Below are 16,452 nucleotides of genomic sequence, written 5' to 3' on the forward strand. Positions count from 1 at the left end.
AAATAAATTCTATCACCAAAAGAAAAAGGGGGGGGGGGGAGAAAACAAACCTTTTTCTCTCAATCCAATCCATATGTATTTTGATTATTTAGGTACGGATATCCCGGTATTTGATTTGATCAACATCTGATTCCATAATTTATAACATATATACCCTTTTGTATATGTATATGTGTGTGTGTGTGCGCGTGTGTGTGTGGTGCTAATCCTTCTTTAAAACTTGTGGACGAGTTTTTCTCAACCACGGGAGAGTTGATGAAGGACAAGTGCTGAACCGGGTTGACCCTCTTAGCAATCTTGACCGAGATGAGCCAGTCCCTTGGAGATGCATTCGATCAGCCTTATTTTCCTGTGGATTGCGAAAGATCCTCCAGATTTGGATTGCTTCTACAATTGTACGAGGGATCCACATGACAGTTTGGATTTTTTAGTTTTCTTTTGCGCAAATCATAGTAGTTATCTTTTATTTCGGGTAGGGAGATAAGATTGTGTTTCCTGGTTCTTGGTCAGTAAGATGGACTGCCTTTCATTCGCTCGGATTTGCGTGGATATCTCTGTCGAGTCTGCTCCTCCCTCATTCATCACTGTCGTTGAAGATGATGGGTTCAATTTTGCTCAGCCCGTCAAGCTTAAATGGCTGCCTCCTCGCTGTAGTCACTACAAGGCATTTGGACACTCAACGAAAGACTGTGCCGCCTCTGCTCCTCTTTCCCTCGCAGCCTATCTGGGTAATAATCCATCGTCTTCCTCTGAGCTGCCTCCCTCGATGACTTGCGCAGAAGCTTCAGCTCCCCTTGCCCCTCTGAATGTTCCTACTCCAGACCCTCTCCCTGAAGCCTCGTCTGTCTCGCCGCGGGGTGGAAGATCAACCTCCCGTCGCCGTTGCAACAATTTGCTCCATCACAACCGTGTGCAGCTTTCTACAGTGGAGCCCCCGAAATCTGTTACTGCTACCTCTGCTTCTCCTGAAGGCCTGCCACTGTGCCTGGATCTCACATCTCCCACGACGAAGCTCGGTCTGCTCGAAAAAGCTATTGACGATGATGCTTAGCCACTGCGATCCTTGAAGCGGTCATCGTTGTCACCTCTCCAATCTCGCTCAGAAGATTTGCCTGAGCTTGGCATCCACATTGAGGCTCCATCCTTGCCAGATTTGGGTGACTACAGGTCTAGTTTGGTCACTGCGAGTAACCTGGACCGAGGCCTTTGCCATTTGCGTGAAAGCCTCCTGGTTCCTACGCAAAGGTATAACCCCCCTCTTTGTCGGTTCTTAAGCCCCCACCCTTGCTCACCCTTTAATTACAAAATTAACACCCCCCTTCACGTGGTCTCCAACACGTGACCCTAAATCCCACTTCATCTCCCTTGCTGGACCCTCCTCAGCCCACCCAGCCCCTTTTATCGGCCCATCTCCACCCCACCTCTCCAACTCCCTCTCAGTCCACTCCCTTGGCCAACCCGAGCCCCCATACCCAGCCCAAATCCTTTTTTACCAACAACCTCCCTATCATCCTACCCCAACCCAATTCCCATTTCCTTCTCCTCCCACCCAACCCTCTCCCGATCCACTTCGAAACCCCTCATTCCTTCATTTGGCACCCCCCACCATCACCCCCTTGTCCCCCTCCCCTACCCACTAACCTTATTCGCAAATTTCACCCTTTCCTTCCCGGGGGTGCTTTACCCCTCCCCTCTCGACGGCCTTTAGTGAGCAGCCCGATGGTCACCTATGTCCGTAGGCGACAGAAGAGCAGTCCACCAACATGTGAACTTCCTTCTGTGGTGTGTCAGTGTTCCCTTTCTTAGGACCCCTACACTCAGATGCATAGTGACCCCACTTTCTACAGTTGCGGCACTTACCCTTCTTTTCAAATTTAGTCTTTTTGGCCTCTAACTGTTGGGGTTCTGTCTTAGGTGGCTTGGATTGCCTGGGATTTTTCTTGGATTGTGAAACTAAATTGGTAGATGCCTATTGTTGTTTCACCATCTCCAAGTTATTCCTGGTTTTGTTCTCATCTTCGATTCTAATGAACCGTTTGAGATCATTTAGCCCCACTTGTGTTTTCTTCCTATGCATCTCAGTTTTAAAGGAATGTCACGTAAAGGGTAACTTAAAAATAATTGCACCCATTAAGAATGCATCAACAACATGGATGTTTTCTTGGTTCAGTTTTGTTCTCACGTTCTCAAAGTCTGTTACTTGAGGAAGTATTTTCTTGTCGTCTTGAAACTTGAAATCCTTAAACTTGTCAACCAAGTGAGTCTTTGATAGGTCCTCCTCCTTTTTGAATTGGGCTTCTAAGTTTTCCCAAATCTCTTTTGCAGTCTCATATTTACTATAGGTCTCTGACAGGCAGTTCAATAGGTAGTCTTTGCAAAAGTCCTCATCACTTATCCATTGGGCTTCAGTTAGGTCCGTACAATCAGAAAATTTATTTACTACAGTGTAGAAAATATTGAGGTACTTCAGTCCAAACTGAGTCCTCCTTTTCCAAGAACTGAACTTAGAGCCACTAAAACTTTCCAATTTGAACATCTCAATTGGAACAACGTGTTTCTCCATTGTTAAGTGATTTGTTTATATGCCCAAGCAAAAATTCAAATAAAAAATAAATGCTCAAATGAACAGTCACACCTGAGATGGAGAACCCTGGATTTAGACGACGGAGGAAAAGATGGCGGCGGTGCAGCGGCGTCGACAGATCATTGACTGCTGTTTGATAATGGCTGGCACTGGTCGCAGCCCATAGGTAGTGACCTATCTCAAAAACAAATCAAAAGCTAAAGCTTTTGTCTCTTCTGTTTTGTCTTCTTCTACTTTTCTTTTTCTTTTTTTTTTCAGAATAAAAAATGCAAAGTTTGACTTTTCAAAGAAAAGCTTAGACCTTTCTCTCTTCAACGAATTCTAATTTCTTTTTTTTTTTTCCAACAAACCAACACTATTCGTTGAAGAGATGGCTCACTGCCTCTCTGTCAACGTGATTTGACCCTCCTCTTTTCTTTTCTTTTTTTTTTAAGAATCAAATCAAAGGAGTAGAAAACAGCTTTGGAAACTACGTTCTACAGATTTTCCTTTTGCCTTTTTGAATCAGCCAAAAGGTGATGATGTAACCATATATTGAATTCTTTAATCAAAGAAAATAACACCTCAGGTAAAAACTCCCTGACAACCTGTAAACCCCTTTAATGAATTCTGCAGAATTTTTTTTTCCCCCGGTTGTCTTCTAAGATCGATCAATACCACCACGAAGACGATTGGAGTAAAACCACCGAAGATCAATTGGAGAAAAATCACCGAAGCTCAATTGGAGAAAAATCACCGAAGCACGTTGATCTCTCAAAACCGATTGCAAAAGACTGATCGCAGAAATCAATCAACTAACTAGAATCGATCAGAGAGAAGACCAAAGCCGAATGAGAATCTGTAAAACCAAAACCGATCTTGATTGCAGGAAAACAAAAATCTAATGCTTTAAGATTGTTAGGGTTTAGGGTTTAAGCACAAGGTTGCTTAAAGCATTACACCTTGAGTATCTAGTTTGGAATACCCAGACTGCTGCCTCCAGCTAGTATTTATAGGAAACTATGGTTTAGGTCAGATGGGCTAATTACTAGATTGCCCCTCACAGCCTGAGTATTAATACAAGTAGGATTATATTAGCACATATGAAGGGATATTACATAAATACCCTTACAAGTCTAACCAGTTTTATGCGGAACTCTTCAAAACCTGGAGTTGGACCTTTACCCTTAAAGTAAACTTGTAGTTCCTTCTCCGCACAGTAATGAAGCCTTTCCAACCCAGATTCAGCTTCACCTTGCAAGTACTCAAATAACTGTCTCTTACCATATTCATGGTTAGGAAGATAATATCCGTAGGGGTAAGTCCACTTCAATACTCGCCTACATTCAACTATTTGTAACCAAGCCTCTGTAATGAATTCGAGCTGCGACGATGTTTGAGCCTGTTTAGCCTTAAGATTGTCAAGTTGGTAGTTTGCATTTGGTGTAAATCTGCCAGAGCCTTTTGCCTTGACGACTGGTTGCTTGCCCATCATTCATAATAGTGAATGTATCTCCTCATATATGTTCTAGCCTTCTTTCGTCTCCTCTCATCCTCATTATCTTTCTTTTCTGCTGCATAACGATTACATGCTGATGAGTGATTTTTCAATGGACTGAGGCATAACCAGCAAAATCGAAAATTACAAGGAGCTCTACATCTCATATGCATACACCCATGATTATTCTCAATTGGCTTTTTGCACTTTGGACAAGGTTTAGTAGAAGCTAATATCCAATTCATATTTTCAGCTTCAGAACTATGCTTCAACATCCACTTAGCCACGGTGTCACAGTCCACCGATCGGTGAACTTCCTCGGTACAAGTCCAGCAAAATCCATATGAGCAATGACAAGTAACATCAGTATTGGACTTAATTACCGGCTCAAATCAAGTCTCCTAGCTGTATAGATAAACCTCACCAACTGTACAGATATTCTTTCCTTTTTCTTTCATGCTTATCCCTCAATCAATGGGATCTCATACTCTATATATGTAATCAGTCATAGATAATGGAATCATCCAATTATTCACTATCAAATTTACATGGTATCAGCCTCATCACGATTCTGTCTTCTTTTCATTCTCTTTTCTTCTCTAATGGCTAACACCAACCAAACCAACGATTCCAGCAGCCCCATGACCACCACCACCACGGTTCCCGCTGATCTGAATTCTTCTTCTCCATTTTTTTTGCACCACTCTGATAACCTAGGTGCACTTTTGGTTACCCAACCGTTGAAGGGAGATAATTATCCCAGCTGGACCCATGCCATGCATATGGCTTTGGAAGCTAAACACAAGTTGGGTGTCATTGATGGTTCCATCACCAAATCGAAGGCTACTTCTCCATCCTTGCCGCAATGGGTTCGTTGTAACAGCATGGTGCTTTCATGGCTGTTCAACACCCTTGCTTTTGATATTGCTCACAGCGTGATGTCTGGGTCGACCTCTTCGACCATTACTCTCAGAAGAATGCTCCACGCATTTTTGAGATTCGCCGTAACATTGCCACTCATCACCAAGGACCTTCTTCTTTGGCCACTTATTACACTGCTCTCAAGGCTTTTGGGATGAATTATCCTCTTACAATTCATTCCCTCCCTGCTTGTGTGGTTATCTTCAGAATTATACAGATCTCATGCAACGTGATCGTTTGCTAGAATTTTTTATGGGACTAAATGAGTCTTATGAATCCATTCGAAGCCAACTCCTTCTGTTGGAACCGTTGCCTACTATTAATTGTGCCTACTCATTGTTGCTCCAAGAAGAAAGCCAACGTTCGATCAATACAGCACCGGACCCCTCCCTTCAAGACTCGGCTCTGGTTGCTGCCCATCATTCTTCTGGCTCCAAATCAGCCAAACCAAAACCTCATTATCATTGCGATTTTTACGGGCTCGATGGCCACTCTGAATCTCGTTGTTTTAAAAAACACGATTACCCACCGAAGTGCGGTTCAAAGGTTCCTTCTGTCGCACCGGCCGCACACTCTCTTGCAGCCACCATGGTTGATGTTTCTCCAGCACTAACATTTACATCAGATCAGTACAACCAGCTTCTCTCCTTAATCCAATCGGGTAACACCACTCCGTTGGCAAACGCAGCAAGTATGACACAACCACCCCCCTCTGGATAATTGACTCTGGTGCCAATTTTCATATGGCATCAGACCCTTCCGTGTTTACTCCTCAAAGCCTTCGTCCCCACACTTCTCCTATTACAATGCCCACTAGACAAACCAGTTTGGTTACCCACATTGGCACATACCATCCTCTTCCCAATTTAACTTTACATGATGTACTTCTCGTTCCATCTTTTAATTTTAATCTACTATCTGTAGCACAACTTTCTAAGACATTGAATGGTTCCATCAATTTTTTTCTCAACCCATTGTGTTCTACAGGACCTACAAACAAAGGAGACGATTGGATTGGGCAAAGCGCGCGGTGGTTTGTACTTCTTTCCTTCCAATTGTTACTGGTTCACCCACTCCGCTGCCCACACCTTCACTGAGTCCACAACCTTCCCTTCCTATTGTTACTGGTTCAACCCCCATTAATGCTTTGCCATCCCCTCCAACTCGACCAATATGATCTCGACAGCCACCGGCGCACTTGAAGGATTACCACTGCCACGCTTCTCAACTCCAATCATCGCCATCCACTGTAGGTACTCTAAGCCCTATTGATTCTTCTTTATATTATGATAATCTCTCTACTTCTCACCTTAAGTATATCAAGTCTTTATCTTCCCACATAGAACCTACCAGCTTTGCCAAAGCAGTGTCATCACCCGATTGGAAGACAGCCATGCAAACTGAAATAGAGGCACTGGAATAGAACCACACATGGTCCCTTGTACCTTTACCAACAAATGTCAAACCCATTGGATGCAAATGGGTATACAAAATAAAACGTCATGCTGACGGTTCCATTGAACGGTACAAAGCACGCTTGGTGGCAAAGGGTTACACACAAACTAAAGGTATTGATTTTCATGAAACATATGCTCCTGTTGCCAAGCTCACTACTGTCCGTGCTTTACTTGCCATTGCCGCTGTGAAAGACTGGACACTTCACCAACTTGATGTCAATAACGCTTTCTTACATGGTGATCTTGATGAATTAGTTTACATGAAATTGCCACCTGGCCATCACCGGAAGGGGGAGCATATGGTTTGTCGCTTGAATAAGTCTCTTTACGGTCTCAAGCAAGCATCTCGAAACTAGTTTGCCAAATTTTCTACTGCTCTCGTGGGACTTGGTTTCACTCAGTCCAAGTCTGACTACTCTCTCTTCTTTAAAGGAACAGGATTGAATGCTCTGTTTGTGCTCGTCTATATGGACGATATTCTAGTTGCAGGGCCTAACTCCAATGCCATATTGGCCTTAAAAGCAACTATCCAAAAACAGTTTCGCACAAAGGATCTCGGCCCTTTGAAATATTTTCTTGATTTAGAAGTGGCCCGCTCAAAGAAAGGGATGTTCTTAAACTAAAGGAAATATGCTCTTGACATCATCTCTGATATTGGACTTACTGGTGCCCGTCCCGTTGAGTTTCCCATGGAGCATAATCTAAAATGGACAACCACTGATGGTGATTTACTGCCAGATGCAACACGATATCGCCGCTTGATTGGGCGACTGATTTACCTCACCATCACAAGACCCGATATTGTCCATACTGTGAATCTCTTAAGTCAATTTATGAGCCAACCACGGCAACCCCACATGGATGCTGCGACTCGTTTACTCCGTTATATTAACGGTTCCCCAGGTCAAGGTATCTTATTGTCTACAGATAGCTCCTTGTCTCTTCAAGCCTACTATGATTCCGATTGGGAAAGTTGTCCTAATACATGCCGTTCCACTATGGGATATTGTGTTTTCCTAGGATCAAGTCCAATCTCGTGGAAATCAAAAAAGCAACACACTATCTCTCGATCCTCTGCAGAGGCCGAGTACAGGGCCATGGCTGTTGCAACCTGCGAATTGATATGGTTGACTTCTCTACTTTGAGATCTTGGTGTCCAGCCACCTCAACCCATTACTTTATTTTGTGATAATCAAGCTGCCATGCACATTGCGGCAAACCCAGTGTTTCATGAACGCACAAAGCACATCGAGATAGACTGCCATATTGTCCGTGATAATATCCAAAATGGGCTACTTCAAACTCAATATATTCCCAGTGCTGCACAACTAGCTGACATCTTCACCAAATCCTTGGGCAAAGAATTGTTTATATCACATAGGTCCAAGTTGGGGGTTCTTGACATTCACTGCCCAACTTGAGGGGGAGTATTGGACTTAATTACCGGCTCAAATCAAGTCTCCTAGCTGTATAGATAAACCTCACCAACTGTACAGATATTCTTTCCTTTTTCTTTCATTCTTATCCCTCAATCAATGGGATCTCATACTCTATATATGTAATCAGTCATAGATAATGGAATCATCCAATTATTCACTATCAACTGTACAATCAGATCGAGCTCCCACTACTATCAACCTCGAACTCTATAGCATATTCACAGCCTGGAGCAGGACACCATTTGATTTTCTTATTCGTTTCGATGTAAGATCTAAGAAAGTAACGAGAAAACTTCTCCTTTTCTTCGTCAGAAGCAAATCGACAGATGAAATCTTGATCGATAGCAACATTGCACGATGGATCAGGACATCGCAGCATCAAACATTGAGGTCCATCATTAATTGATGTGGTAATATAACCTGCCCAACATGACACATAGAAGAGATGGCCACAAACAGCGGCAGCCATCTTATCAAGAGAATAAATCTCAAAACAGATTCCAGAAGTAATTTCTTTACCCTTTTCTGGAATTTCAACGATTGGTTTCTCTAATAAACCAACAACTTTGCGTACTTTCTCCTCGTCTGTAAACCATGCTTCGTGAAGTTTATTGATACTCCAATTATAGTGGTGCATAAAGATACTTGACCAAGCTTTTGATATTGAAAGCACAGTAGAGATCGTTGTAATAACTTCTTCTTGGCGTCGATGTATATCTTCCTCGCTCAATATGGTGTAGTTCTGCTGCTGTGGTTGCAACTTCTTAACATTATAATCAAAAGAATCACCAACACCAAACACATCATCCTCTGAATCCGTATCCCTATAATTCGCATCCTCATAGGCATAATCCTCTGATTCCATATCCCTATTTCTAATGCTCAAAACCCTTGTCACCCAATATGACAAAACCCTAGAATTTCTGAAGCTCTAAAGCTCGAAGAAACCCTTGTCACCCCAGTACAAAACAAACCCCCAAAAACACAGAAACAACACCAAAAAGAACAGCAAGATTCGATTGAAGAACGAATCGAGAATTGTCGTTGATTTTGGGGGCGGGGATTGCGACTGAGATCGACTTGAGTTTTTCTACCAAAAACCTCAAGTAGTTTTTGGAAAAAAATCTTATCCTTCTTTTTTTGATTTAGGCGAAAGAGACTAACAAATGGACGAAATTTTGCCAAATTATTCCAATTCATTAGGTGCGAGCCTAGGTGGAATATAAAAGACTCTCCTCTAGTCTCCTTCCACTTAAAAACCCTATCACTTAACTCTCCTAGTCTCCTACGATTTTTGGAAGACGTTTTTTACATGTGGGACCTTATTTGTTTTTATTTTTTTGGTAGTAATAGGCAGATTTATTGATACTGTCGTGTATTACACATGGATGGAGAAAAAACTAATTAAATCCATTAACCATGGATATGAAACATGCCATACTCAACCGACATTGACTTACTTGCCAGGGAATCGGCCAAGCTATTTTGCTCCCTTAAAGGATGATAAATGATGAACATCATCCAAAATAGGTTTGAGAGTTAAAGGAGGAGAAACATCACTGTGTTGGAGATAATTCGATCATAATCGCCTGCTGGTCTGATTCCACCATCAAACAACTATATCCTTCAGAAATCCCTTCCAATAACATAGACCGTATAGCCAATGCCTCAACTTCAATAGCTGTATGAAAGTTATAAGGCATAGACACAACAAGCAAAATATCACCCAGATGATTCCTGTAGACCAACCCCAAACCACCAGAATCTGAATTATATTTTAGACTAGCATCACAATTCGCTTTTACCCAATTCTCTAGTCCTACGATTCTTCTACCCTCCTAGGAGGGTAGGACTTTTTAATCAGTTAACATTTCTTTTTCTCACTCGCAGGCACACACACGTAACGTTCGATCTCTAAAGTACCCACTATTCCACATATTGAGAGTCAGTTTGATCATTGATGAAAGGATTGCTCCATTTTTAACACCCCCCCCCCCCAAAAAAAAGGATTGCTCCATGTGGCTTAGAAAGGCTAAACCGTTCTGAGAGGACATTCACCTTTGCTTATTTATAAATTGGGATGAAGAATGCCACTCGGTCGCACAGCGCACACCCCTGAAAAGGACTAGGGGTGCGTTTGTAATTTCACGTACAGGTGTGTCTGTGTGTAGGTACACGTCGTGATGCATGATGGGTTAGCGTTTCTTATCCCTATGGTAGAGCCGGGAGTTTGACTCCTGCGCCCAGACACAGGATCCCGTGAAATGATCGTTGTGCCCCCAATGAAAATGGAAATTCCATCTTTGTTGATGTTTCTACGTGCATTCTCATTGGCCCACGTGTTGGTGCAGGGGATGCGCTCCCACACTGAAAATACTCCCACGATTGGCTATAAATTTAATGGAGTGTGGCTCCTGCAACCATACAACCCCCTTGAAATGATTGTACTAGCGCGGGTTGCGCTCTCGGTCAAAGAAATCTAATCTTCCCATATATAATTCTCTGTTGCAAAGCATTGATCTATAACTCCTCTATAAAAAATCAAGTTGAACTTTCAATTAATCATCTCACCAAGGATTTCACTTAACTTCTTCCTACTCATATGATGAAAATACTTTTTTAAATGAGATTCCATTGGTAGCATTCGGTTAGATGTTCAATAATCAAGTTAATCATTCAGTCTGGATTACCAAAAAGTAGGAGACTCCATTGTACGAGTTCGAATCAGACCTTGTGTTTGGTATGCATTCTTGGAATGCATTCTAGGCCAATTTCTCATTCTTGGATGATAAAAACAACTATTTTTATCATTCAATAATGTGAAATCAACCTAGAATGCATTATGAGAATGCATACCAAACACTGCCTAATGTTGAGGGACATTCGGTTAAATGAGCAAGTCTTTGTTGAACAGTTTTTCCCTTTAAACTATCGATATTTTATTTTTGGACCATTGTGCCCTCTCCCTATTTGATACCATTGATATAGTCTCAAATCTCAATCAGGTATTAGTATTGGCCATCTGATTAGGATAATGCTCAAGAGCCAAAATAATTAAACAAATTAAATTACAAATATACTTCATTAAAATCCCACATTCTTCCTTTTTTATTTTTTTTAAACAAAACTTAATTACTTACGAAAATAAAGCAATTTTAAAAGAAAACAATTTGTAGTGTGGTGCAATTCGGGGTGGAAATGTCGAGACCTAGCGGCGTGATATCCAACAGTTCCAACCGTGAGAAGAAAAAAACTAGGCCGGTGCAACGCGGACGGTTGGATATCATGTCGCGTGTCAATCTCTCCACACCGAACGCACGCACTACACCATGGGGGAATAGGAGAGGATTTTAATCCATCGATTTATATAATAGCTAAGAGTGTCACTACACATTTATGGTCAATAGAGATCTCTTGAGTTTTGACTAGACAAACATAATTAATACTTGGGGAAAAAGAACGCTATATGGTTGCACATTGCACGCCACTTGCACTTTGGCACAGAGGCACACAAAATGACTGTTGTACCCCCTAGAACCTTGGAAATGATCGGGGATGTGGCGGTGATTTTGCGTACCCCTGTGTCAAGGCAAAGGGGCGGTGTGCATTGCACGAACTGGTGGTGTTCTTTCTCCCTAATACTTGGGAAAAAGAATTGTCTAAGTGTGTGGCTTACGCCAGCTCTCCCATGTGTCTCTTGCTCTGTCCCTTCCGCAATTGAAAAACATACATAGGGAGCACTAGCGTAGACCATGCTCCCGTACAGACCATGCTCCCATACAGAGGAAAGAGAAATTCTAAAATTAGTAGGCTATGGATTCATAAATATAATTAGGAAAATTAAAGATCAAAACCTCAACTATGCAGTAGTAATAACTATAAATTGAGATACAACATGTCGTGCCAAATTAGCCAAATTAATTAACAAATTTTAAGGTTGAATTTGATTTTTCCCCCCTCGTAATGTTATAGTTTTTTATTAAATTAAATTCCTCACAAATCCTCTTTTTTTTTGGGGGGGTGAGTATCAACTTTATTGCCAACCAAAAAAAACACGAGGGAAGAACAAGAATATATGTATTGGCGCCTAAATTATCGATCTCGGATTTGGCTCCTCTACCACTAGACAGCCAACCAACCATTGTGCTGCCCACACCCAAATGGGGTGAAATGACTGTCCTACCCACTATGCCAGTATCCTATTTGGGTGGAGTCCACGCCCCTGTCTTGGTGTAGGCAGCACAATGGCTGCTACCTGCCCGGCCATAAAGGATCCAAATCCATCAATCTCATGGATAGACCTAAGGGATCGAAGAAACAACCCTAGAAAGCAAAACCTAAGGCGGCAACCAAAGTTACAAAGCAAATCAACAGAGCCAAGAGAAAGAACACTCATCAAATCAGAACCGCCAGCGAAGGTCAGTGCCGGTTCTAGACTACATGGACACCCCAATTCCCGACAAGGAACCCATTAGAGGTTATCTAGTTCTCTTTGAAGATCACATCCAAGCAACTATGAATGTCATGTCGATATCGGCTTTTAAAGCTTTACAACAAAAACAACAATAATGAAGCACCACAATCATTCGGTCGCTTGAGGAATTGATTGGCTGTGGGGAGCGTGTCAACCAAGCAACACCAATTGTGGATTAAGTTTCCCTCCACTCCCATTCAACACCAAGTAGTGAAGGAATGTATATATATACCTTTTTCCGCCTTGATCTCCCTCCCCTCGGTGAATGGGAGTGGAGGAAAACTAAGTCCTATGTATACCACACTCCCCCTCAAAAGACTTCTTCTGCATGTATAAATTAATAATAAATATATATATCTATTGTTGTAACCAAGGTGCATCCTTTGGCGATAACAAGTTGCATCTTATATTCAAATCCTTTTTATCACATACAGATATCCTAAGAGGAAAGGATGGTTTTTCAGCTTCTCCTTTTTTTTCACTTTCTCTACCTTATCAATGCAGTTACAAATACTGACCAAGATGCACCTAGATTTTATCTTCTAGAAATTTATTCTCTCAAGTGTCACTTAAGAAGCCATCCATCCACCCAACACTTGAGAGGATAAAAAGACGTCACCACCCCATGTTTTAACGGTTGGATTCTTAAGTATGGTGCACCGCACTTAAGAAGAAGAAAATCCTTTATCTTCCTCCCTATGAGGAAAAAAATTGCATTACCTTATTGAATGGATATCACAAGAAAGCAGATAAGTCTTTAAAGAACAAAATTTTGCTGCTATCGAGGTTGCAGGAATATTGTTCCTGCTACCCGGTTCACAGCAAAAGAAATGAAAACAAAAAGGGTATTTTGGAAAATACTATAACCTATGAAGATATTTGTGAACCCTGAGAGGAAGTGAATTATTCAATTTCTTTGGGTACAAGCCCAGGTAACAAGAACACATTCCTGCAACCTGAGTAGTAGCTAAAAATTTTCCTTCCAACTTAAAAGTAGGGGAGCAGCTAACAACAATCTTATGTACCACGACGGGAACACGCAAGAAAGAAATCAGTACAGAGATTTCTCAAATATATTTATATTAACCATAATTGGATTTAAGTGAGTTATAAGATGCACCAAGAGTACTGTTGATCACCAGAGAAAAACATCGTCACCTCCCCAGCTCTTAGTACTTCCTTCCCTACTGCAAGTGCCACGGCTATCAACGTCTGAAAGCCCATTCTCCAATGCTTGGACCAAGTTCTCAAAGTAACTTCGTGTCACATTGGTAAGTCCAACCAATTTTATGCGGAACTCTTCAAAACCTGGAGTTGGACCTTCACCCTCAAAGTAAACTTGTAGTTCTTTCTCTGCACAGTAATGAAGCCTTTCTAACCCAGACTCAGCTTCACCTTGCAAGTACTCAAATAACTCTCTCTTACCATATTCATAGTCATGAAGATAATATCCATAAGCGTAAGTCCACTTCAATACTCGCCTACATTCAACTATTTGTAACCAAGCCTCCGTTATGAATTCGAGCTGCAATGAAGTTTCAGCCTGTTTAACCTTCAGATTGTCAAGCTTGGTAGTTTGCATTTGGTGTAAATCTGCCAGAGCCTTTTGTCTTGATGACTGGTTGCTTGCCCATCGTTCATAATAGTGAGCATATCTCTCCATATATGTTCTTGCCTTCTTTCGTCTGCTCTCATCCTCAACATCTTTCTTTTCTGCTACATAACCATTACATGCTAAATGATGATTTGACAATGAACGGAGACATAACCAGCAAAACCGAAAATTACAAGGAGGTCTACATCTCATAGCATTACACCCTTGATTCTTCTCGATTGGTTTTTTGCACTTGGGACAAGGTTTGGTATAAGCTAATATCCAATTCACATTTTCACCTTCAGAACTATGCTTCAACATCCATTTAGCCACGGTGTCACAATCCACCGGCCGGTGAATTTCCTCGGTGCAACTCCAGCAAAAGCTATATGAACAGCGACAAGTAACATCAGAGCTTTCACTACTACCAACCTCAAACTCTATAGCATATCCACAACCTGGAGCAGGACACCATTTGATTTTCCTATTTGTTTCGATATAAGATCTAAGAAGGTAAAGAGAAAACTTCTCCTTTTCTTTGTCGGAAGCGAATCGATCGATGAAATCTTGATCGATAGCTACATTGCAGGATGGATCAGGACATCGCAGCATCAAACATTGAGGTCCATCATTAATTGATGTGCTAATATAACCTGCCCAACATGAAACACAGAAGAGATGGCCACAAACAGCGGCAGCCATCTTATCAAGAGAATTAATTTCAAAACAGATTCCACAAGTAAGTTCTTTGACCAGTTCTGGGATTTCAACGATTGGTTTCTCTAATAAACCAACAGCTTTGCTCACTTTCTCCTCGTCTGCAAACCATGCATCGTGAACTTCACTGGTACTCCAATTTATAGTGGCGCATAAGGGTACTTGACCAAGCTCTTGATATTGAAAGCACAGTAGATATCGTTGTAATATCTTCATCTTGGCGTCGACGTGTATCTTCCTCACTCAGTATGGTGTAGTTCTGCCGCGGTGGATGCAACTTCTTGACATTATAATCAAGAGAATCACCATCATCAAACTCATCATCTTCTGAATCCATATCCCTATAATTCCCATCCTCATAGGCATAATCCTCTGAATTCATATCCCTAAACGAATGATCCAGAAACCCTAGAAGGAGAAGATTTGATTGAAGAATCAATCAAGAATTATCATCGGTTTTTTAGGGCGGGGATTGCGACTGAGATCGTCTTGAGTTTTTCGACCAAAAACCTCAAGTCGTTTTTGGAAGAAAATCTTATCCTTCTTATTTTGTTTAGGCGAAAGAGATCACATGGACGATTGCAAGAACTTTCCTGCTACGTCGGCTTGCAGCCAAAGACACGTAACCTTGAAGGATATTTTCTCAACGATATCTCTAAAAATGGGGAAGTGAATTTTTCTAATTCATTGGCTGCGATCCCAGGTAGAATATAAAAGACTCTCCTCTAGTCTCCTTCTACTTAAAAACCCTATCACTTAACTCTCCTAGTCTCTTAGTATTTTTGGAAGACGTTTTCTACACGGGAGACCTTATCAGTTAACTTTTCTAGTGTCCTATGACTCTTCTACTCTCCAAGAACTTTTTAATGGACTTAGGTTTCCTCCAGCTGTGGCGGGCGATGGAGGGTCCAGCCCGGATTATTATCCTTTCCAACAGTCTGAACTCAACATATATAGTCAATGAGCTCGGACTGTTCGATGTCCGAGCTATCATGTGTGGACATCCACACTAGCACTATCACACTACCAAGCTTTAGGGAATTGAAGAGGATAATTTTTCGTTCAGCCCAGCAAAAATAGGGGGTGTTTGGTCATTTCACAGGGACCCACCTCGAAATTGACCAAACACCCTCGTTTTTGCTGGGCTGGACCCTCTAGCTCCCGCCACATTTGGAGGAGAGCCAAATTGCTTTTTAATCCTTAAAATCTTTTTTTTTTCTGACTCTGCACACACATTTAACGTTCAATCTCTAAATTACCCAGTTCCAAAAAAAAAAAGAAAATTTCTAAATTACCCAGTATTCCACATATTTACTATTTAGAGTAAGTCTGACCATTGATGAAAGGATTGCTCCATTTTGGTTAGAAAGGTTAAACGTTCTGAGAGGACATTCATCTTTGCTTATTTTATAAATTGGGATAAAAAACGTCACCCGGTCGCACAATGCACGATATGACCAGCGCACCCCTGGAAAGGTAGAGAGGACTAGGGATGTGTAAATCATTTCGCGCACCGCTGTGTCTGGACGTAGATACACGTCATGCTGCACGACGGGTTATTGTTCCTTATCCCTATGGTAGAGCAGGGAGTTTGGCTCCTGCGCCCAGACATAGGATCCCGTGAATGATTGTCTTACCCCCAATGAAAATGGAAATCCCATCCTTGTTGATGTTTCTACGTGCTAGTTCAGGGGACACACTGCCACACAAAAAACACTCCCACCATTTGCTATATATTTAATGAAGTATGGTTCTCGCTCCCAGACATAGGCCCTCGTGAAATGATAGT

The 16,452-nt window shown here is 41.7% G+C and overlaps 2 pseudogenes; both read right to left on the minus strand.

Annotated features, from left to right (window-relative positions):
* Nucleotides 1-3,677: 3,677 nt before the first annotated feature.
* On the minus strand, nucleotides 3,678-8,743 carry LOC122645295 (annotated as a pseudogene).
* A 4,744-nt stretch (nucleotides 8,744-13,487) lies between these two features.
* On the minus strand, nucleotides 13,488-15,045 carry LOC122645296 (annotated as a pseudogene).
* Nucleotides 15,046-16,452: the final 1,407 nt, after the last annotated feature.

Source organism: Telopea speciosissima, chromosome 11 (assembly GCF_018873765.1).
Source record: "Telopea speciosissima isolate NSW1024214 ecotype Mountain lineage chromosome 11, Tspe_v1, whole genome shotgun sequence".
Lineage (NCBI taxonomy): Eukaryota > Viridiplantae > Streptophyta > Magnoliopsida > Proteales > Proteaceae > Telopea > Telopea speciosissima.